General features: G+C 36.5%; 1 long non-coding RNA gene across 2 annotated transcripts in view; it reads right to left on the bottom strand.

Annotated features, from left to right (window-relative positions):
- Positions 1-22630, bottom strand: part of LOC144379924 (uncharacterized) — a 107226-nt gene that overhangs the window by 70483 nt on the left and 14113 nt on the right. For both annotated transcript variants that reach the window (XR_013443460.1, XR_013443461.1), the window contains exon 2: positions 1362-2028. This is a non-coding gene — a long non-coding RNA (uncharacterized LOC144379924). The remainder of the gene's footprint in view (positions 1-1361; positions 2029-22630) is intronic.

Genomic DNA, 22630 nt, shown 5'->3' with positions numbered 1-22630 from the left:
GGATCGAGCTTTGAGAACCACTGCTCTAGTCCATCAGACTATCAAGAAAGGGGTTGCTTGTTATGAACTCTCCCAAATTACTGAGATACTCATGTCTTAACCACTAATAAACTCTGAACTTTCCCCCCAACCTCACCAGATCCTTTTTTCACATTTGGTGTTCATGCTCCTCATATATTTAGAGAAACGTATACTCATGTCTTTTTTTCTTCTTCTTTATTTTTGAATGGCACCAGATTCTACAGATAGAAAGCTACAGATTTGCCCTGATCTTTTACATACTATTGGTGATTTCTGAGTCTCTCTAATTATAAAATAAGATCTGTGACATCATTCATCTACATGTCTATCAGGGATTCAGAAGGATAAACTTATAACAATGACACTAACACGACTATGGAAGTTGACATGGGTCATGTTTTCACGGTTCTAAGAGCTTCATGCATGTTAACTCATTTATATCCTCTCAACAACCCAATGAAGTAGGTATTATTCTCCTCCCCATTCTATAAAGATGGAAACTGAGGCCCACTGAGGTTAAGAAGCTTGCCTCAGGTCATCCAACCAGGGAATGGTGAAGCCCAGGCAGTCCGGCTTCAAATCCATGCACCCAACCACTCTCTACCCTGCTGTGATCTGGAAAAGGTTAAAGCAATTAGTATTATCAGTGCTTTTTTTTTTTGAAATTTTAAAACTTTTCTGAATTTCCACAAGATTTTCCACAATTATACTATGTGCATATCCTAAATTTAAACAGTCTCACCAGGAAGCAAGAAGTAACTCAAATATTCTTAAATCTCCCAACTCTTCCTGACCACCCATTTTACCAGTATAAATCACGAAGGGCTCCACTTCCTAGTTTATCATATGATAGATGGTTTAATGGCTAGTGGAAAGATAAGCTCTCCATGAATTTTAGAGAAACAAAAGGAAAGAAAAAAATCCTGATACTCTTCAGGAGAGGTTATCAAAACTTAACATTATTCAGATATGACTCAGGGCAAAATAAGGTTTTTTTCTTCCATTTTTTCTGTTTAAAAAAAATAGCTCCTCAGAGAGGAAGATTAGTAAGAATAACAATAGCATGTCTGCTATATTGGAGTTCCCACTGAAGATATCCATGAAAATAAAGTGTCTCGCCAATCAGTTTATACAGGAAATGTTCCATAATTTAATTTAAGGTGAATCCAGACTCTGGGTAAGTTTTAAAAGGTTGGCAACAATAACTAAATTTCACCCCAGATTCTAATACTCAAACTCATCCCTTCTCCCCTGGTTCCAATGTGGAAGCCTGAAGACTGTCTCCCTCCCTCCCCCTCCAGGTACCCATCTTGAAGGTTCCACGTGTAGGGTGTTCTTACCACTTAGACCACATGATGCTATCTCTTTGAAACATTTTAACAAAGGAAATTCCCTTGGCTGAGTCATCCCAAGCTGTGCTGTTCTGGAGTGCCAGTGTCTGAAACTGCAGCTTAATTTTGATCTCCAGACTAGAAAAATTTGATTAAAATTAACAGAATATATTTCTTAAAGATATCCTTTTAAAGCCCATGAGGTTTCCTGAGGAAGAGACAGTTATTGTTTTTAACATTTAGCATTTCTATTTAATCAAATTATAATATCTTAAAGTTTAAAGACAAGGCATGATTTGAATTAATAAAATCATAAACACTTGCAATCACAAATATTATGTTCAAGTGTTCCCTCCCCCTCCCCCAAAAAAAGCCAGGAATCCAGATTCTAGACCTGCTTTGGCCAGTAGTGGCCATGTGACCTATAGCAAATAATAACTCCTCAGCTTCTCAATTTCCACATCAGAAAATAGTATACAACCAAATGTATAGAATATTAGAGACAGAGGGCTATAATAAAGATGAAGCGATCCTCAGTCTGCGTGGGGTTCCTGGGCCAGCCAAGTGAATGATGCTTTTCAACAGATGGCAGACAACGATCTATTTTACTTATAGGATTTCCTCCAGAGACCCCTGGTAGGGGTACCAGTTGCAAAGGAAATAAAGTAGATGTAACCTGAAAAAAAAAAAAAATCACTCAGAAATGAACCACTCATAAAAAAAAAATAGCCCCCCTTTATTCCCATGCTACCACTAGATCTAGCCTTGCCTTTGGCTTCAGTATCTTTGTTCTCTTTGACTTGATGTTTATAATCCTTCAACCACACAATGCAAGTACAATGCAAAAATCATCTGCAAACTGAAGTTCAAGATTGGGCACAAGGATGATCAGAGTGCACAAGAGAACAATTTGATTAAGGATCAAAGGATTAAGGAAGTCTTTGGGCCTTGACTATTTTGTACCCACTATGCCCCACACCATCCTCTCCCCCAACCAAAAGGACCCTTCTTGCAAACTTCTAAGTTAACCTTGAGGTGAGGTCTTGTTGGGAAAAAATTACATCAAAATAAAACAAACAACATTCTTGTCACTCTATTATTCTATGATATATTCAGGTACACATATACCCTTAACTACAAGTATAACTGAAATAAAATAAACTCATTTTCATAATTATAAACTTCAAATTTCAAGGCAGAATGACCTGTGTTTTACATGGACTCACTGTAAATGGCCCTTTTCTGGAATCAATTATCCTCATACAATCAGCACTGCCTATATTTTAAAATGTCTGATGGAAATAGTAAATTTTACCACAGGCAACCTGCACAGGTTAACTAAAATATCAAATTTCTTTGGCTTTGGCCAACAGTATATCCACCCAGTGTGGTAATCCTGGATATCTTCTACTGATCACAAACAGTGATTAATATGTTTCATTAATAAAAATCTGAGACAGGATTTATTAGTCATCAGATGCAATTTGGTTAGCAAAATTTTTGAATTATATGGCCCACAGTGAGTGAGTGAATAATAAAGGTGGTCTTTAATATTAATAGCCTGGGATTCGACAACATACACCAACCCTTAAATTTTACAGAAGCAGAAACTGAGGCCAAATGAGGTTGCAATTTGCCAAAATACCCTTCCAACTCTGAATTTTTATTTGTCTGATGAGTCTACATTCCTAAGCCTTCCATATATTGTAAGGCTTAATAAATCTCACCGGTTATAAATCTATTCAACCTCAATTCCTCATGGTTCAACTAAATTCCATTTCCTCTGTAGGTAAATTCCATTCCATCATACTTTAGGAAAGTGACTGATTAATTAAAACAATCCCATGGCTTGTGTTATAATGGGCTAATGTTTAGGCATGGTCACCTTAGCTTAGTAATCTCTACTAGTAAAACATATTTATAAAAACATTTGTAACATATGCATTAAATCCCCTTCATAGAACATGTGGCTTTAAATAATGAGGGAAAAATTTGGCAAAAGCATTTTGTGTTCTGCCAAATCCAGAACAAAATGGTTTATGAAATTTAACTAAGGCTAAAGCACTAGTTCCTGCTTTTTTCTCTCTGAATTCTTTGCCTTGAGGACAAAGCTTTTCTTAATTTATAATAAATTCTCAAGGCAACTTTTTGTTGTTTTTCCTGTTTCTTGGAAAGATGTAAAAGAATGTTAATTGAAAACTAAGAAATAAGGAAAATATTCATTCAAGTGGTCTCATGTTTAGTATTATTAAGGGCTTATTTAGAATTGCATGACTAATAAGATTAATAAATTTTATTTTTTTATGGGTCATGTCGACATTCCCACAGAAAATTAAAGATTGGAATTAAAGAAAAAGAATCCCCTAAAATGCTGCTCTGACTGACCTAAACCACTTTGATTATACACATATATCTCCTGAATTCTATCTGACCCCCAAAGACCTCGAGTGGGGAAGGGTTGGCCCCTCCCCAACAAACTGGCTACCACCTTATAATAAAAAATAAATCTCAGACGAATTTTGCCATACATATAGAAGACATTCATTTAACAAGCACTTGTTAATGACCAGGTTCTAAAGCTTGAAGATGTGCCAGAGGAGTTCTTTAGGCATCCTGCATGAAAGTTTACTCAAAACAAAAACCCACAGGCAGGATTCTGTCCTTTACAGTCTGCCTTGGACAGCCAGTCAACTAAAGAACCATGAATGGACACAAGATCATCTAGTAGTCCAGCCTTGGCTCCCCTCTCTGCTGGCCTCAGTTTCAGGATTCACCAGATTCATACGAAGGTAGAAAGTGTTTCTAAAATTCCTTAGCGATCCATGAATACCTTTAATGTCACCAATGATGGCCCATTTCTAACATTCATCATGCCTATAAATAAACCATGAATTTTCCAGATAAAAACCACTTCTGACATTTAGTATGCTAATTAGCCAAGTCTCAGGTGTAGAGACGCAGATAGCTGAGGCACTTGTACCAGTTACCTCGGAAAGGTGGCATTTTTCTGATAAATTGCTTGCCTCCCATCTCTGGAATCTCTATTAAGGCAACCGACTGCCCCTTGGGTTAAAGCCGAAACCAACAGACACATACATGCTATTATGCCATCTATGCTGGAACCTTTTAAAATAGGTTACAGATTTCATTGAACAAGACTTGATTAGTAGTAGTAGTAGTAGACATTTTGAGATAGCATGTATAGCAGTAACCAGTGAAATCACAAAAGGAGAAATTCTGTCTCGAATTCTCTTTGATTGCATTTCTAAAGCTGTTGGGTGTTTTCTCTGTCCAGAGAGTTAATTTTCATTTCACCATAGACATTTCATTTTACCATCAACCTTTACCTCTATAAATCGGTAAATATATTCATGGCAGGGATCTTGAATAGTTAATTTACTGCTATGTTAAACTTGGAGTTTATTTTATTTTGCCTTAATTCCTGCTGATTTAAAGCACTCACAGCTAGAGATGGTTTTATAAACAGAATGGTCTTTAAAGGAAAAGGAATGTTACTGTGCTTTTCTTTCCCTTTTTAATGCTAGTTGCTAAGCATTAGAATTGTGAAAACTATTTTTATATTTAAAAGCATTTTCATTATCTAGCTCCTGTGAATTCATATATACACAGAGGCATCTACTGAAATAGCAAACAGGCTTTGACACTGAGTCGAGAGAACCATTATGGCCCATCTTTTCAAGACGTGTATTCCAAATTGGCATTCCAGAAAAACCAGGAGAGACAGAAAGAGGTGATTCAAATGCTATTGTCCTTTAAGCCCGTAGTGTTAGGGGAAGTAACCTGACATTTGTTGAGTCATTATGTGTTGGGCACTGTGCCAAGTACTTTACGTGCACTATTTTATTAGATACATTCACAATCGTTCTATTAGGGATGGCAGCACTGTGCAGTTGTTAAAAGAACAGGCCTTGAAGTCATGAAGATCTGGGTTTAAATACTAGCCCCGACCTTCTATCTCTGGGATCTTTGCCAATTTGCCTTCTCTCAGCCTCAGTTTGTGCATCAGCAAATAATACTATTTACCTTATAGGGCTAGTGCGTGCGTGTGTGCGTGTGTGTGTGTGTGTGTGTGTGTGTGTGTGTGTGTGTGTTAATGACTGGCATATAGTCATCACTAAAAAATGGGTCTATTTTCTTACTGTTAAAGAATTAGCATTTGTAACAGACAAATATAAGTTGTGTTCCTCCCAAATTGTATCGAGGCTCTAACCCCCAGGACCCCAGAAGGTGACTGGATTTAGAGACAGGGCCTTTAAAGAGACGACTGAATTAAGGGGAGGTCTTTGGGGTGGGTCCTAATGCAGTCTGACTGGTATCCTCAGATAAAGAGGAAATTTGGACATACAGAGGGATACCAGGGCCATGTGCGTGCACAGAGGAGAGGCCATGGGAGGACACAGTGAGGAAGTGGCCATCTGCAAGTCAAAGAGAGAGGCCTCAGAAGAAACCAAACCTGCTGCCACCAATCTTGGATTTCCAGCCTCTAGAACTGTGAGAAAATACATTTCTGTTGTTTCAGCCACTCAGTTTATAGTATTTGCGATGCCAGCTCTAGCAAAATAACACAAAATGTAAACACATCCATGTATTGGACACCAATTTAATTAAATATTTTAAAAATAAAATGCTCCATTATCAAATAATCCCAAAGTAGGCATTAACATGAATTATCCTGAAAAAAAGAATCTTCTCTGAATAGCAGAATAGCAAATGGGATACATTTTAAGAAGCCCAGGTAAAGTTTATATAAGTAGAAATGAAATGAAATTTGAAATGAAATTAACATGTCAGCATTTATTCATTTACTGCACATGCATTTATGAGGCATCTATTGTGCATTTGGTGCTGAGCCTAGGTGATGAACAAACAGCCCCTGCTCTCAAAGGGCTCAGAGGCAAACAGTAAATCATGCATTTTTGTAAAAATATCCCAAACTGCTCAAAAAGGTGGTGACTTACGAGTTTTCTCATTTCCCAGAGGCATAAGAGGAAGGAACCTTAGAAGTCTGCATAGACCTTTCTGTGAAGACATTGATCCTATGAACTAGTTTGTTTCACAAATGTCAACAGAATTCTAATAATATTAATTATGGTATTAGAAATAAAACAGGGCAATATACCCTTGTAAAAGAGCTATAAAATCTTTGTATTTTGTAGGTGCCTCTATTGCCTCTACCTCCAAATTATTTTTAAAAATACATCCACTTTGGGGCACCTGGGTGGTGCAGTCAGTTTAGCGACCAACTCTTGATTTTGGCTCAGGTCATGATCTCCCCCTCGTGAGATCGAGCCCTGCATTGGGCTCTGTGCTCAGCGCAGAGTCTGCTTGAGATTCTCTCTCTCTCCCTCTACCCCTTCCGCTCATGTTTTCTCTCTCTCTCTCTAAAATAAATAAACTTAAAAAAATATACCCACTTCACTCCCTGTCTCCTTCTACCACACTGTCCAAAGCCCTATTGTCTCCTGTCTGGACAACCTTACCCCTCTGCAATCCATCATTCACAGAAGAGCAGGGTGATCTTTTTAAGTCCTAAATCTGATCATATTATTCCTGTGTTTAAAATATATCAAAGGTTCCTATTTTCAATTAGAAAAAAATGTCCGGTCCTTTACCTTTGCCTGTAAAGCCCTATGTGATCTCACTCCTGCCTACCCCTCTGACCTCATTTCCACTGTCTTCCACACCTACTACTTTGTGTTTTGTAAGCCATCCCAGCTTCTCTCCATTCATTGTAAGGCTTTTTCATTAGCTGTTCTCCCTCTGCCTGGAATGCTCTTACCCCAGATGCCTGCATGCTTGACATCTTCTCTGCGTTTCAGCTTAAATATAATCTCCTGAGATGGACTTCTTCTGAGAACACAATCTAAAGTTACCTACCACGTACCATATATCAGATTATTTTATTGTCATCACAGCACTTCTCATTAATTGGTGTTTCCTTATTTGCATTTGGTTTGATTTGGTTTGGTTAGGTTTAGGTTTAGGTTTTATTTGCTTGGTAGTCTTTTGTTTCTTGTCTGCCTACTCCCTGCCCCTCTAGGATATACGTTCCATGAGAGCCATGACCCAGCCCATCTTGTTCCTGGCTATATCCCAGCTCCCAAAGCGCCCCATTACAGTAGGCACTCAATCAACATCTTTTAATTATGTTATTGATATAGAATGAAGCCTATGTAGAGTCACAAAGGTATGGCAATCTACTCTGGAAAGATAAAGGCTGCTGTGGCATAGAGATAACTTGCACGTTTAAAGTGTGCTTAGTGTGAACATGGACTCTGAACGCCGTTCACATAATTGCAGTGTATTAGGCTTAAGAGAAGCACTTCTTAACACCGGTAGTTTTGAGAAAAAAATAATGACCAATAAAAAATCCAATGACTACTTTTGCTCAGAAGACAGTCTGAGCATGCAGATTCAAGTGGTTAGTTTCTTGGAGATGTAGCCCTGCTGTTGAGGGTAGACCCCGGAATGGCTTAGGTGCTGGATTCTTCTTTGGAAAGAAATGCTTACTATACACTGATCCGTGAGAGGCAAGCTCCAATCCTGAATTCACTTTCAGGAAAAATCAACATGAAAAACACCTTTGTCCTGAGCTACTTGCTACAGTTATAGTCTATTAAAGTTTTTGCTCCATTCATAAAACTGACTAGCTTGTCAGATTTCTGAATTGATCTGGAATTGGGTTAAAAGTAGAGGTTTATGAAAGTTTTCACATTTCAGGTATTTAATTGATTTGCCATGGGAGACTAATGTACTAGAAGTCTTAAAAAGACTTAGGTTAGGATCTAGAACTCTTGGGTTAACTTTGTTGTAACAATTTGATTCCATACTTACATCTTGAAGGATATGACTTAGAACAAAATATTCAAAATACACATTAATCAGCAAGTTGGTTTTTATTCTTATGTTTTTAGATGTTAAAAATTTGACAATGGACATGGATGGCAGTACTCCATAGGAGAGATTATCTGGAGTTGAAGGTCTTCAAAGAAAATTAATTCAAAATGAATTTTTTCATTTTGGTAATGGTAATTACCAAATGGTAAACCTTTACAAATGTTACCTCCATTGCTGATAGACTACTTCATTACATCTAAAGAAAAACATACAGTTTTTAAAAAATCTTTTTTTTTCCAATTTCTATCCTCAGTGACGTAAAACATGCCATTTTAATTTAGCATATATTTGCTAATCACCCTGACTCACCTTCTTCTATTTACTGGATAATTCTTTTGATTTAGTATGTTCTTGTACATTTTTGTTGATTTGACAAACATTTTCTCAGAATCCACTTTAAACATGGCATCATACTAGGTATTGATTTACTCATTCATTAATTCATTCACAACTGATGAGTCTTTTCTTTGTTCCAGGCACACTTCTGGATATTAGGAATAGATGAGATTTGGCTCTGTCTTTAAGCCACAAGCAGTCTAGAAAGAAATCTTATCTTACCATTCATTGGTTGTTGTTTTTATTTTTTTAAATTTCTTCATTCAGTGGAAAATTTTAAGCTTTTTTAGCATGATTTATCACAAATAAATTTATGATTTTTTAAAAAGATTTTATTTATGGGCGCCTGGGTGGCTCAGTTGGTTAAGCCACTGCCTTCGGCTCAGGTCATGATCCTGGAGTCCTGGGATCGAGTCCCGCATCGGGCTCCCTGCTCGGCAGGGAGTCTGCTTCTCCCTCTGACCCTCCCCCTTCTCATGCTCTCTCTCTCTATCTCATTCTCTCTCTCAAATAAATAAATAAAATCTTTAAAAAAAAAAAGATTTTATTTATTTATTTGACAGAGAGACACAGCGAGAGAGAGGGAACACAAGCAGGGGGAGTGGGAGAAGGAGAAGCAGGCTTCCTGCAGAGCAGGGAGCCCGATGTGGGGCTCGATCCCAGGACCCTGGGACCATGACCTGAGCCGAAGGCAGATGCTTAACGACTGAGCCACCCAGGCGCCCCTAAATTTATGATATTGAGGGATTTGTTTTTGCTTAGATATTTGATTTTCTCTCACTGTCACTGATATATGAATGTGGAAATTCTAATATTATTACCTCTGCTGTTTATAGATTGGTGCATGAAAATTCAGTTTTGTTTCTGAACTAAGAATAAGACTTTCCCGGGGGTGACTGAACGCAACTCAAGTGTATAAAGGAATGGTGTTCTAATAGCTTACTGTAAGTCAGTTGTCCAAATCAGAAGACATTTCCCTATGGGTGCTATATTGCATGCCTTAGTTAGACTCTTAGGCCAGTTTTATAACCTACTTAACCCATAGGGTAATTCAAATCCATTAGTAACAGCACAGGCACAAGTCCTGGCTCTGGGAAGTAGGAAGTCATCTGGAATAGAAGATGGAAGATTAGAAGCATTTCCTGATTTGCCTAGTCATAGAGACTCCTTTTGGTCTCTGCATTTAGATTCTGCATTTCTAACAAGCTTTTGGGTGATACCATAGTGGAGTCCTCAGACCACACTTTGAATGACAAGATCTTAGATTACCTTAACTAGTCATAAGACGTCTGTACTTGCAATCCTTCTACCCAACCCCCCTTGTTGATTGTTCTCCTAATTTACTGTGACATCCTGCTGTCTCTCCTCTTAAAATATTTCCTACAAAAAATCCCCCATCTTTACAAATAAACCTGATTTCAGCTAATGGGTAGGAGAAAGCTACCTAATTTTAATTGCTTTATCATCATCTGACTAATGTCACATTAACCCTAAAAACGTAGACTGATTTTTTAAGGGGGGGTGCCCTAACCAAATGGAGGCTCCAGGTGGGGGAATTTGGAACGTTGTACAAAAATAAAAACCAAAAAGCTCCCACAGGGTGCTGAGGGAGGGATATTTTTGAGACAAGTCCTTCCATGAAGCCATGCGTAGAGGTGTGCCTCAGAGCTCACTGCCCCAAGGTTGTCCCTGCTTCTTAAAGGTTACTTCTCTGGGGCACTTGGGTGGCTCAGTCAGTTGAGTGTCTGCCTTCAGCTCCGGTCAAGATCTCAGGGTCCTGGGATCGAGCCTCATGTCTGGCTCCTTGCTCAGTGGGGAGTTTGCTTCTCCTTCTCCCTCTGCCTCTCCCCACTCTCCCCCTACTTGTGCTCTCTCTCTCTCTCTCAAATAAATAACGAAATCTTAAAAAAAAAAAGAATTAAAAATATATATAAAGGTACTTCCCTGCCTCTACTTTTAGACTGAGAAGGCCTTTGTGACAGCAAGCTAACTACTTATTTATTAAGTTCTATTTTAAACCACTAATATTTATGAGGCATCTACTTTGTACAAGACACTGTGATAAAGTTGTTAGATGTACATAAATAAGCTCTCAGGGGACTTATGGTTTAATAGGGCTGCACTTTTACCTAATTCCTTCCTTAGAGGAAACTAAATTCTGTATCTGTCCTGGTTGATTCTCCTGTTGCCTAGCTATGAACTTGGGAAAGTTACTATCTTTGGGGAATTTTGTTTGCAAATCTATAGAACTTTCCAACTCAAGCACTGAGGTTCTAATAATATCACCTCTGTGTACCCTTTTTTGTGTCTCTCCCTTACTGCCTCTGGTCAATACCTCAGCCCTCACAGACCCAACCTACAATGCTATTCCCCCTGCCCTCTATTAGATTTGTTACTTCTTAACAAGGTACACCCTTACATGTCCTGTATCAGTCCTATGTCAATATCTGTGAGATCAAGCTCCTTTGAAATTTCAAGTTCAAATCTATTGGGGCTCAAAAATTTAACAACCTAATGTGGTTTACAATGTCTTTTTTTGTATTAGACCAGTATAGTATTAACTTAAGAAGACTAAGAAAGAGAACATAAATGAGAATGAGGAGGAGGAAGAAGAGAGAAACTAGACTAGATCCAAAAATTATTATTTACCACACACTGCAGGCCATACTATTGTCTTAAGTGAGGACCTTCTACCTGCTACATGCTGGTGAGCAACCTGAAGGCGTTTGTGTCTCCCAACCTCTGCACTAAGTACACTCCATAACACGAGGGGATAGACCTACATTAATTTGTTCACCCACTTCTCCAGTAGTTTTCAAAAGAATTTCTTTTTACACTGTCTCATTCTGGTGCCACTATATACATCATGTCTATCATTTTCCAGCAATTGATTTTAGAGCTTTATCTAAAGGATCAAGATTCTCCAGAGAAACAGACTGGGATATGTACAATAGGACATGTACATATACAGAGAGAGATTTTATTTTCAGGTATTGACTCCCATGAAAATGGAGGCTGGCAAGTCCAAGTGCTTCAGAGTGGGCCATGAAGGCTGGACGTGCTGGCAGAATTCCCTTCTGGGCAAGGAAGGTCAGTCTTTTGTTCTATTTAGGCCTTCAATGGATTGAATGAGGCCTACCTATATTATGAAGGGTAATGTGCTCTACTCAAAGTCTGCCAATTTAAATGTTCATTTCATTCAAAAACACCCTCACAGAAACACCTAGAATGTCTGAGCACATATCTGGGTACCACGGCCCAACCAAGTTGACACATAAAATTGACACCACAACAGGAACAAAAGTCAAAAACAATCATGTTCTATTCAAAATACTATGGGGAAAATGTCCTCATGCATAACAAACATCCTAATGTTTCTCAGGACTGATCTGACCACAGTGATTTGAACATTTTGTCCAATGTGACTTTTCTACCTAGATCCCACTATCTGTGCCCATACAACTAGGGATTATCCAGTTCTATGAATGGGAAGTGTGTAGGGGATGATGGAGAAAGAGTGGTAATATGGTCATTTTTGGAGAGATTAGTAGATATTTCTTCCTTCCATTATAATTAAAGGATTTTATTCCAGTTTCTTTTTGAGCAGTCTTCACTCTACAATTATTAGAAACGTTTAAAAACTCTTGAAACTCATATTTCATGTATTAAAACCATAAAACAGAATTCTTTGTCAGAAGCACTCATTTTCATTTTGCATATATATTTCTGTATGGAACTCCGAACAATTTCTAATTCCTTCCATGTAAAGAGACTTGTGAGACGTTTGCATGACTCTGGGTGGTCCCTTTGTTGTTCCATATTCATTTTATTTGTGATTTTGCCAATTAAAAATTATTTAATCTTTAAACTTGCATAAAGTGGGAGAAATGGCCAAGTTGACATCAAAATACAGATCAAAACCATAGACCCTTTGGCTTCTCTTTAAACTAAGAATGAGAATTGACAATAAGCTCAAAATAAAATTATCATAGATTGTTCTTTTACATAGTCTGGTGGGATTTTTCTGAATAAGATAATTTGGATATAAAAAGATCATTGCTTTGTGCATGTGTCAGTTTATATGAAATAGTTTATCACAAAGCTAACATTCAGTTTTTAAGTATAGAAGAGGTTATTAGACTGTGAACAATGGAAGTCTATGTTTATCATATTTTTAGTAGGATAAAACTTTGATCCAGGAAATAATTAGGAAGTCTGTGCCTCATATACCAGCTTCAAGAGAGATCATTCCCCTATTCACAATGGCCCTCTTTTGTGGAGGTCTTATACACTGTTGTGGAGTTCCAACAACTTCCCTTTACATCTTTATTGACACAGTTTTGCTCAAAAAAATTAATGTTTCTGTTTTGATGGATTCATTTGCAGGAACATCAAGTTTACACCCTTTGGTAGGAGGGGGTCACAGAACAGTGGAAGTGGGCAAGAAGGCTTTAAAAATCCATCAAGAAAGCACATGAAGACATGAGCACCAGTACATACTAAACAAATGCCCTGCCTAGGAATAACTGTCTTTCTGCAGACCCATTATACAACCCCCTATTCAATTCTTGTGTTAGACCTTCATTACTTGTCTTCAACGCACATACATTATGGAAACTAGTGCTAATATGCATAAAAATGTGGGGGTTCTCCTGAAGTTTTATGATAACCAATGATGCCATGAAAATCTTTCACATATTCATTGCCAGGGAGAACCACATGACTTCTTTTAAACTCTTCTCTAGGGGCTCCTGGGTGGCTCAGTCGTTAAAATTCTGCCTTTGGCTCAGGTCATGATCCCAGGGTCCTAGGATCGAGCCCGCATCGGACTCTCCACTCCGCAGGAAGCCTGCTTCTCCCTCTCCCACTCTCCCTGCTTGTGTTCCCTCTCTCGCTGTGTCTCTTTCTGTCAAATAAATAAATGAAATCTTAAAAAAAAAATAAAAAAAATAAACTCTTCTCTAATAATAATGTATTGAACAGGAATGGCTTATTTACAAGTCTGTTTTCCTTCTAGATGGTAAACTTCCTGAGGGCAAGGACTGGACCTTATTACTCTTTGTTGACTGAGAAGCTGGCTTTAGTCAAGTGCTTAGCACACAAAGAGGGTCTCGATAAGAGCAGCTGAATGAAGCACCGACTAAGACGCTAGCATAAGTAGTTAATGGTAGATGGTTGACTAATAAATAAAACTCAAGAAATAGTATGCAACCCTCAGGCTCAGTTTTTCTGGCTAGTTTTCATTTGCAAAAACATGACTGAGAAATTGTCCTTTTTTCTTTTCTTTTCTTCCTTTTTAATTTGCAAAACAGCGATTTTAACTTTAAAGGCAAACCACTCACTATGGTTATTATCCCATCCCTCACACCATTCTACCAACCCTGTTTATTCCCATTAGGATAAAATTTGAAAACTTCAAAAAGCAATTTGAAAAAAAGTAATCGGCAGTTTTCACAGCCATTGTACATACTATAAACTGCATATCAGAGAGTACGGTAAGCACAGTAATTAATTAAACCTGATAAGTAAGGAAGCAGAAAATTATACCTATTTTCAAAATAATAATTACATCTTCAAAGCATCCTTTCTTCCTCACATCTTATAACTTCAATTTATATCAAGTCTATTAAGTAAAATTATTCTTCCCATATTAAAGATGGGCAAGAAAAATTTTCCTTATTTTCTGACAGGCCAGATGTGTGTGGACTATTGTTTAAACACAGAAATGGAACATCAATGCACTAACGTATCTGCAATGATATGTTTAACAGTAAAACTTTAATACATTTCTCATAGTAAGGTTTTGATTAAAGTTCTCTTTTCTCAGTATAACTACCACTCCTTAGATTCCATTGCACTTTGTAGATTCTGTAAAGGGAATGCTTTGGTTTTGCCTGCTCACAGCTACCTCCTTTTAAATAAAGGGGCAATGAAACCCTTCATCCATGTATTATCAGGGATTTAAAAGTACAATAAATAGTAATAATAATAATAATGATAATAGTAATAATAATAATAGCTTACATGTAGAAAAAGTTTACCAGATGCCAGCACTGATTTAAGTGTTTTGCAAGTATCAACTCACTTATTTCTCAACAATTCTATGAGGTAGGTATTATTATTAACCCTCTATGACTTATGAGGTCTCTGAAGCATGGAGCAGGTTAAATAACTTGTCCAAAGTCACACCTAGTAAGTAGCAAGGCTGGGATTTGAACACAAATTTGTCTCCAAAGTCTGTGCTCTTAACCATTAGGAAATAAACATTTTAAAGTAAACTGTGTGTTGTAAATATCAGCATTATGTAGGCAGGGATTCCCGTCTATTTGGTTTACTTCTCAATACACTGCTTTACATAGTGTCAGCCACAGTTTCATAAATGATTATAAAATGAATGCCAAAGTAATACAGGTATATTGCAGAGCATGCAGAAAATGCAAATAAAAAAAATTAATCTGCAATCTCAAGATATTACATTTCGGTATATGTCATTTCAGTCTTTAGTAAACATATACCCTTTTTTGCATACATACACACAAAATATCATTATTATTTTTGTAGACTTTTTTCACTTAGAATTTTCCATATCAAAAAGTGCTTTTCTACAACAATAGTTCTTCCCTTCAACAATATTAGGTATTCTTCCATGATTAATTTTAATTTATATTTTGTAAATAAAGTCCATGTTGATGGGAAAGTTGTGCTTGCTATATATATTTGGGAATGTATCATGTCAAAATGTAAAGTATTCTCATGTTTCCCTGTCTATAAGACAGAATTTATCGTCTATAATTCTCACATTAGTAACATTTGAAAAGCAATCTGGTTCTTAGGAGACATAAGAATGAGCAAATTAAATGAGTATATACATGAGAGTACATTTTGTCAACCAGTAAGGACATGATATCGCTTCGCATCTTTGTTTAGATGTTATTCAGAGGATTTATCTGCTGTTTTGTCTTGTTTCTTTGGATCATTTTGTATTAATTATGTTGTTTTCAATTACAAATTACACCTCTTTAGATCTTTTGAGATCTGAATTTAAAAATGCACATCAAAAGTATGACAGCAAATTTATACTCAACCTGACACCACCTAATTTCAAAGCTTGGCATTTCTATTCTAGAGTCAGTGGACTCTTTTTGTTAATAAGAGGGATAAGAAGAAGCCAAAATTGATATGCTTTTTTTGGTTAAATGTTCAAACATTCAAGCTTCAGTACACTCTGTTATACAGGGATGATGGGTTTTCAGGTCTTTTTTTAATTTAATTAGTTGAAAATGGAAAAGTTAATTACATATAATTATAACTTTGCTTGAGTATAGGACTTCCATAATACTGACAGTAGATAAAAAGCGGTTCTTTTACTAATAGGTATGCTGATTTAGTATATGACATTCCAGGAGGGGTTTTCTGGTAATGTTTTAGATGACATTAACTTAGCTCTATAGACTTGTCAACCAAAGCATACAAAGAGTAATAAAATATTTTTAACTTAAAATAAACAAATATATTTTCTTTCCGATTTGAGTCTCATTCTGTGAATATCTCTGGATGACCTGAAATCCCTTACACATCATAGCTTCTATCTTTAACAAGCAACAATTTCATAGAAACCTTCAAGGGACAATGGGATTATAGATGGACTTTCTTACTATTGTCCATATGATCAAGAACAAATAAGAATGATCAAAATGAGATTAGTGTTGTTGGTGGGAATGAAAGCTGGTACAGCCACTCTGGAAAACAGTACGGAGGTTCCTCAAAAAGCTGAAAATAGAGCTACCCTAAGACCCAGCAATTGCACTACTGGGTATTAACCCCAAATATACAAATATAGTGATCTGAAGGGGCACCTGCACCCCAATGTTTATAGCAGCAATGTCCACAATAGCCAAGCTATGGAAAGAGTCCAGATGTCCATCAACAGATGAATGGATAAAGAGGATGTGGTGTGTGTGTATACACACACACACACACACACACACACACACAATGGAATACCTCTCAGCCATCAAAAAAATGAAATCTTGCCATTTGCAATGATGTGGATGGAACTAGAGGATATTACGCTAAACAAAATAAGTCAATCAGAGAAAGACAATTATCATATGATCTCACTGATATGTGGAATTTAAGAAACAAAACAGAGGATCATAGGGAAAGAGAGGAAAAAATAAAAAATAATGAAACCAGAGAGGGAGACAAACCATAAGAGGCTCTTAATCTTAGGAAACAAACTGAGGGTTGCTGGAGGGGAGGGGGATGGAGGGATGGGGTAACTGGGTGATGAACATTAGGGAGGGTATGTGATGTAATGAACACCGGGTATTATATAAGACTGATGAATCACAGGCCTGTACCTCTGAAACCAATAATACATTATATGTTAACCAATTGAATTTAAATTAAAAAAAAATGTTTTAAAAAAATGAGACTGGTGTTGGGCACATAGAAAGTTTGTTCCATAAATATACAGGATATTTCAAAAAGTTGCCCAAAAAAATGCATTAGTTAAAACAGATATTTGAAGTACAAAAGATATTTTCCAAACTCAAACAATGCAATAAATCAGTAAAGCCAATGGCTTTTTCCTTGATCCTCACACTTCCTAATCTTTGTTATATTTGATTTATTATTTACTATTCTTTTTTTTTTTTCCAATTCCCACGTCACAGATATTCAATGACATTGTACTTTTAGATTCTCTTAGTTCCTGCGTCCCTCTTTCCTTCACTGGCTCCTCTTCCAAGTCCCTTAACTGTGGACCATTCCCAAAGCAGCTCCCCTGGCTGCACTCTCTCACATGATTTCTCTTAGTCAGCCAAACTCTGTCTTGGCATTATCTGTGTGTTAGTTATTTCCAAATTTTTCTTTCTTTGATCAGGCCCCTATCACATAATTCAGTCTTTCACCTCCTGGCTATTCAAGTATTACCTAAAATTTTAGCCAGCCTCAAGCGACATATGAGCCCAGATTTGAGCAAATCTGGAGGGAGACTTCTAGAGAAAGTAAACAAAATTGGTGTTTTGGAAGAAGAACAAACAGTTCAGTTTGTCTGAAATGTGGTGAGAGGAGAATGGACGGACATAAGATTGGAGCAGTAATACAGGGCTACATATATTATTGGGCATCTAATGGGCCATCGATTTTATGAAGCCTTTGGATTTTATTCTAAATATGGTATTTTTAGAGATTTGAGTAGCAAGTTCTGTTGACACTTTTAAATAATCACTCATTGCTGGGTGAACATTAGAGAGCAGGAGAGGCAAAGAGAAGTAGGGAGAACAGCTAAGTTGGATGCTATCGTATGCTTCCAGGTAAAACATTAGGAATGAATGCATAGTAAGAGTCAAGGCTAGCCGACTAATGCCTATTTAAACCACAATATGACTGGGGTGGTTTAGCTTACAGTAAAAAATAAAGAAGCACTATTTCTGTAATAGTAATGAAATAAAACAGAAAATATCATTTAATATGACTTCTTATTAAAAGCTGGCCTTATTAAAATGTTTGGAGTTAGGTAGAGATTTATAAACTAGCTGTTGGGAACTTCTAAATACTTTCAAGAGCTTTAGAAGCTAAAGGAAAAAGTTCTTTGTTATATTTACTCTTACTTTAAAACTCATGGCTTTCCACTGTAAGAGTGTGGGGTATATCCTCCATGATGAACATTATCTTTGAGATTCCAAAGAGAGAGGGGGAATATGAGAGAGAAAAAATATAAGAGGTTTTTCCTGAGGTAAAAGAGAAAGAGTTGGAATAAAGCTGAGGGAGGAATGGAATGAAAGAGGATGTTGGGTACATAACAAACACTAGTGGAGTTAACTGAACTATGGAAGGTAGGAGATAAGAAAGTGTAAGACCACAGCTTGTGCATGGCCCACCTCAGTGGGAAGAAAGAATCAGTGTGAAGAAAAAAAAAAAAAAAACCTTTCTAAATAATTGGATGATGAGCACCTCACAGCTCTGGAGATTAGAGGCAGAGACCCATGCAATAAAAGATATAAATGGTAAGTTTGGAAGAGAGGGTTGTTGATTTAGACAAACCTTACACTGTGAATTAGTTGATTTCAAGAGATTGCCCAGTCTTAGAGCTAATGAAGAGTAAAAGATCCTTTCTGAAAGTTTAGGGAACAAAAATTATAAATGTGTTGACTTACACTTATTTCAATAGTGTCAAGGAATCTACCACTCGAGAATATATGGAGATATTAACTACATATATTCTAGCAAATGATAGTTTTCTGAGATCTATTGGCAAAACACTGTCATGCTTTAATTTGTAAGCAGTGTTTACTCTTAAGAAATAGGATATTAGAGGGTATATAATTCTCAGTTATGTGTTCTCATAGAAGTAGTCCCCTTTTTTATTTGATAATATATTCTAAAGTTTACACCTGCTTATATGTGTGCATGCATGTGTGTGTATAAGCAGAAAGGTCACGCCATGTTCTTTCTGGACAATGATATCATAATTTCAACAAGCCCCTATTAATGATTTCACTGAAATTGCACTTCAGGGCTCTACATGTAGAACTGATCATGAAAATTGAGCTCAAACACATTGATATAAGGTTATACTCTATGAAAATATCATATATATTTTAAATGTCACTAATTCATATCCCCTTCATTCTAATCCATTATAAAACAGACAAAAGGATAAGTACATGCTAAAAGAAAAATACATGCATTAGCATTTATAACAGTAAGAAAAATCAATAAGTTTTTTTAAAAATATGCCCCAAAATATCTCATGTATTTTTATCTTCCCCGGCCAGAGAAACTGTGTTAACAGCATGCTAGCAAGAATCATCCTAATTTTTGCAAACACGATTTTTGCTGCAGTGTAGGCAGGGCCTTAAATACATTTCTCACTACTGCATCTATTTTTAATTTCTAATTCAACATGGAATTCTTAATTCACTGTCTCTAAATTGCAGGCTATTTACAAAGGCTTAGGTGAAACACTAAGTTTTTACTGGATATTTTATTTTTAACTTTTCTCTTCCCTAGGAATAACACAAAATGGACCTCTTTTGGAAATGTGATAAGGATATATCTGGTGCATTTTTCTTCTGCAATATTCAAAATAGATCTCCTGCATCAGCAATGACAGTATTCTCTCAACCAAGCAAGTATCAGCCAAAGTACATTCTGAACATAAAGTACACAGGGTTAATCAACCTCAACATACGAAGATTAAGCTAAGTGAGGTGATTTCCAAACAACAACAAAAAATTCTTAATAGTGTTTAGATTAAAAAATATATATCTTGGTCTCTCTCGGTCTCTGTCTGGGAAGTTTGCATGTCTGGGTTTTGGATTTCTTGTTCTTGTTAAGATGATATGCATGACCACATGGTACTGTGCAGTACACTTTTACTTTTATCCATCATGTGACTTTGAACAACATGATTCTACCCACTTACAAGGTTCAAGTATCATCCATGGGACAAGGGTAAACTTTCTTATACACCATACAAAATGTGCATTTTCATTCCTCCCTATAGACAGGTATGGATTTTTAATGTTCTCCATTGCTCTCCTTGTATCCTCGGAATGACAAGGAAGCAGCATCCTATGAGGAGATTTCATAGTAAATGTTCCCTCACAAGCTTTATAGTGATCACTTCTGATTCATATAAGCCGTGAAACAACAAATAAATTGGTTAAATTTATTTTAATAAATGAGGTTTTGATATTTATTTTATCTTAAAAAGTGGCCATGTAAACCTAATCATGGGTGATAATAGCAAGAATAGTTATTACCTGGGTGCGAAGGTGGCTAGTTGCTGACCAGAAAGGAGCTGAGGGAGCTTCTCCTTACCTTGTTCAGGGTGGTGGCTGCATGGGTGGAATCCTATGTACAATTCATCTCGCTATACACTCAGGACTCATGCCCTTTATATATATATATATATATATATATATATATATATATATTGTATATATACTTGCTTGGTTGAGAGAACACTATCATTGCTGAGGCAGGAAATCTATTTTGAATATTGCAGAAGAAAAATACACCAGATACATCCTTATCACATTTCCAAAAGAGGTCCATTTTGTGTTATTCCTAGAGAAGAGAAAAGTTAAAAATAAAATACTCAGTAACAGCCTAGTGTTTTGCTTAAGCTTCTGTGTGTGTGCGTGTGTGTGTGTAAGCCATGATGTATGATAGTCAAAATTTAACCAAAAAAGCTTTAGGCTTTGGTGAGAATCAGACACAATTGTATTATAGGGACATAATATTCTGATTCAATAGTCAATTCTTATTCAATACCAATAAATAATACTTGACAGAAAGTCTATGTTATCAAACAATGAATCATGGAACACTACATCAAAAACTAATGATGTAATGTAGGTGATTAACATAACAATAAAAATTTTTTAAAAAGAAATTTATTAACCAATAGAAAGTAATATCTGTTAAAGTGAAATCAATTTTCTTTTTTTGTTCAACTCTCATTTTGGGAAAAATTAGACATTAATCTATACAATATCACAGCTTACATTTCTTAGCCTCTTCCATAGCCTCTTCTACACCCACGTTGTCCACCCTCACTCTTCAGCAACAGAAAAGCTATATTCTCTTTTCTTAGTAAGGGCAGCCATTTGCCCATTCTTTAAAAAGGACAATGCTAGAGCTGGATCACAGTGCAAAACCTGTAGGACTCTAACTCCGTTCTTTTCTTTTTTTAAAGATTTTATTTATTTATTTGACAGAGAGATAGACAGAAGAGCACAAGCAGAGGGAGTGGCAGAGGGAGAAGGAGAGGGAGAAGCAGGCTCTGCACTGAGCAGGGAACCCGATGCGGGACTCGATCCCAGGACCCTGAGATTATGACCTGAGCCGAAGGCAGACGCTTAACCATCTGAGCCACCCAGGCGCCCAAACTCCGTTCTTTTCTGAGCTAGGAATATTAGGACAATCTAGGTTGTATGTATTTTAAGCACAGTAAATCAAAAGGTTTAGGGCTTAGAAAGAGCCCAAAAAGTTTTTGTTTTATTTTTGCTTTCCTGTTTTGTTTTGTTTTGTTTTAAGGCAGAAAGTAAACTAAGCATCAACTAGGAAAAAAATTATCACCTATGGGAAATTTTTGGAAATGTCTGGGAAAAAATCATCATAAATCTCCTTTCAGTATTTCTGGTTGTTTAAAAAAAAATTTTCATAACCTCCTGTTTTGATTCATAGACCTTCTTCTTTTTTTCCACATGGATTTGGGGAATTTACAGTTTCTGAAATGTGTTGAGCACATTTTATGAATTGAATGATCTTTTACCACAAAACAAAATGAATCCTGCCATGCCAATGTCAACAATCTTCCCTGAAAAATTTAGAATCTTGATCACAGAGACAATAAAGCCTTTTTAAAAGGAATAACAAAAAACCAAAAACATGAGATTTTTAAAATTCATGATTCTAGGGAGAGGATAATGCTCCAAAGTTTCACACAATGGAGGGATGAGAGAGAGGCAAGCACTGAGAAAAAGCCCACGCTACTTTTTAATTATTGGCTATACCTTAGCACATTTAATTTTGCCTCTAAAAATTCGAGTGAAGGATAGCATTTCTTTAATTGCCTCCATCAAGAATAGTAAAAAGTGGTAATTTTTTACTATTTACTATTTGCTATTTAATTCAGAAACCCCTGAATAAATTTGGTTATAGAAATTACGTTTAATCTCATCACTGGCATGTTCCTACTTGTTACAATTATAATTGGTGAGTTTTGAGTAGTTAGGTAACTGGTCAACCTCAAGGTCACCTCAGGAAAAATTGGTAGGAAAAAAATAAAGGTAAACCTAAGGACATCTAGGTCCATAATGATTTATAATAGTACACACACACACAAGTACATTTGAAATGAATATGCCAATCTGCCATTTTAACTTCCTCAGTCCTAAAATGATTGCTGAAAAATAATCTCTGAGATCAGTTAAATGGTTGAGGTAAGGATGTTTCTCTGTAACAAATTACCTCCAAAACTCAGCTGCTTAAAACAACAATAAAAA

The sequence above is a fragment of the Halichoerus grypus genome, chromosome 1 (assembly GCF_964656455.1).
Source record: "Halichoerus grypus chromosome 1, mHalGry1.hap1.1, whole genome shotgun sequence".
Classification (NCBI taxonomy): Eukaryota; Metazoa; Chordata; class Mammalia; order Carnivora; family Phocidae; genus Halichoerus; species Halichoerus grypus.
This window is presented reverse-complemented; position numbering and strand designations above follow the sequence as displayed.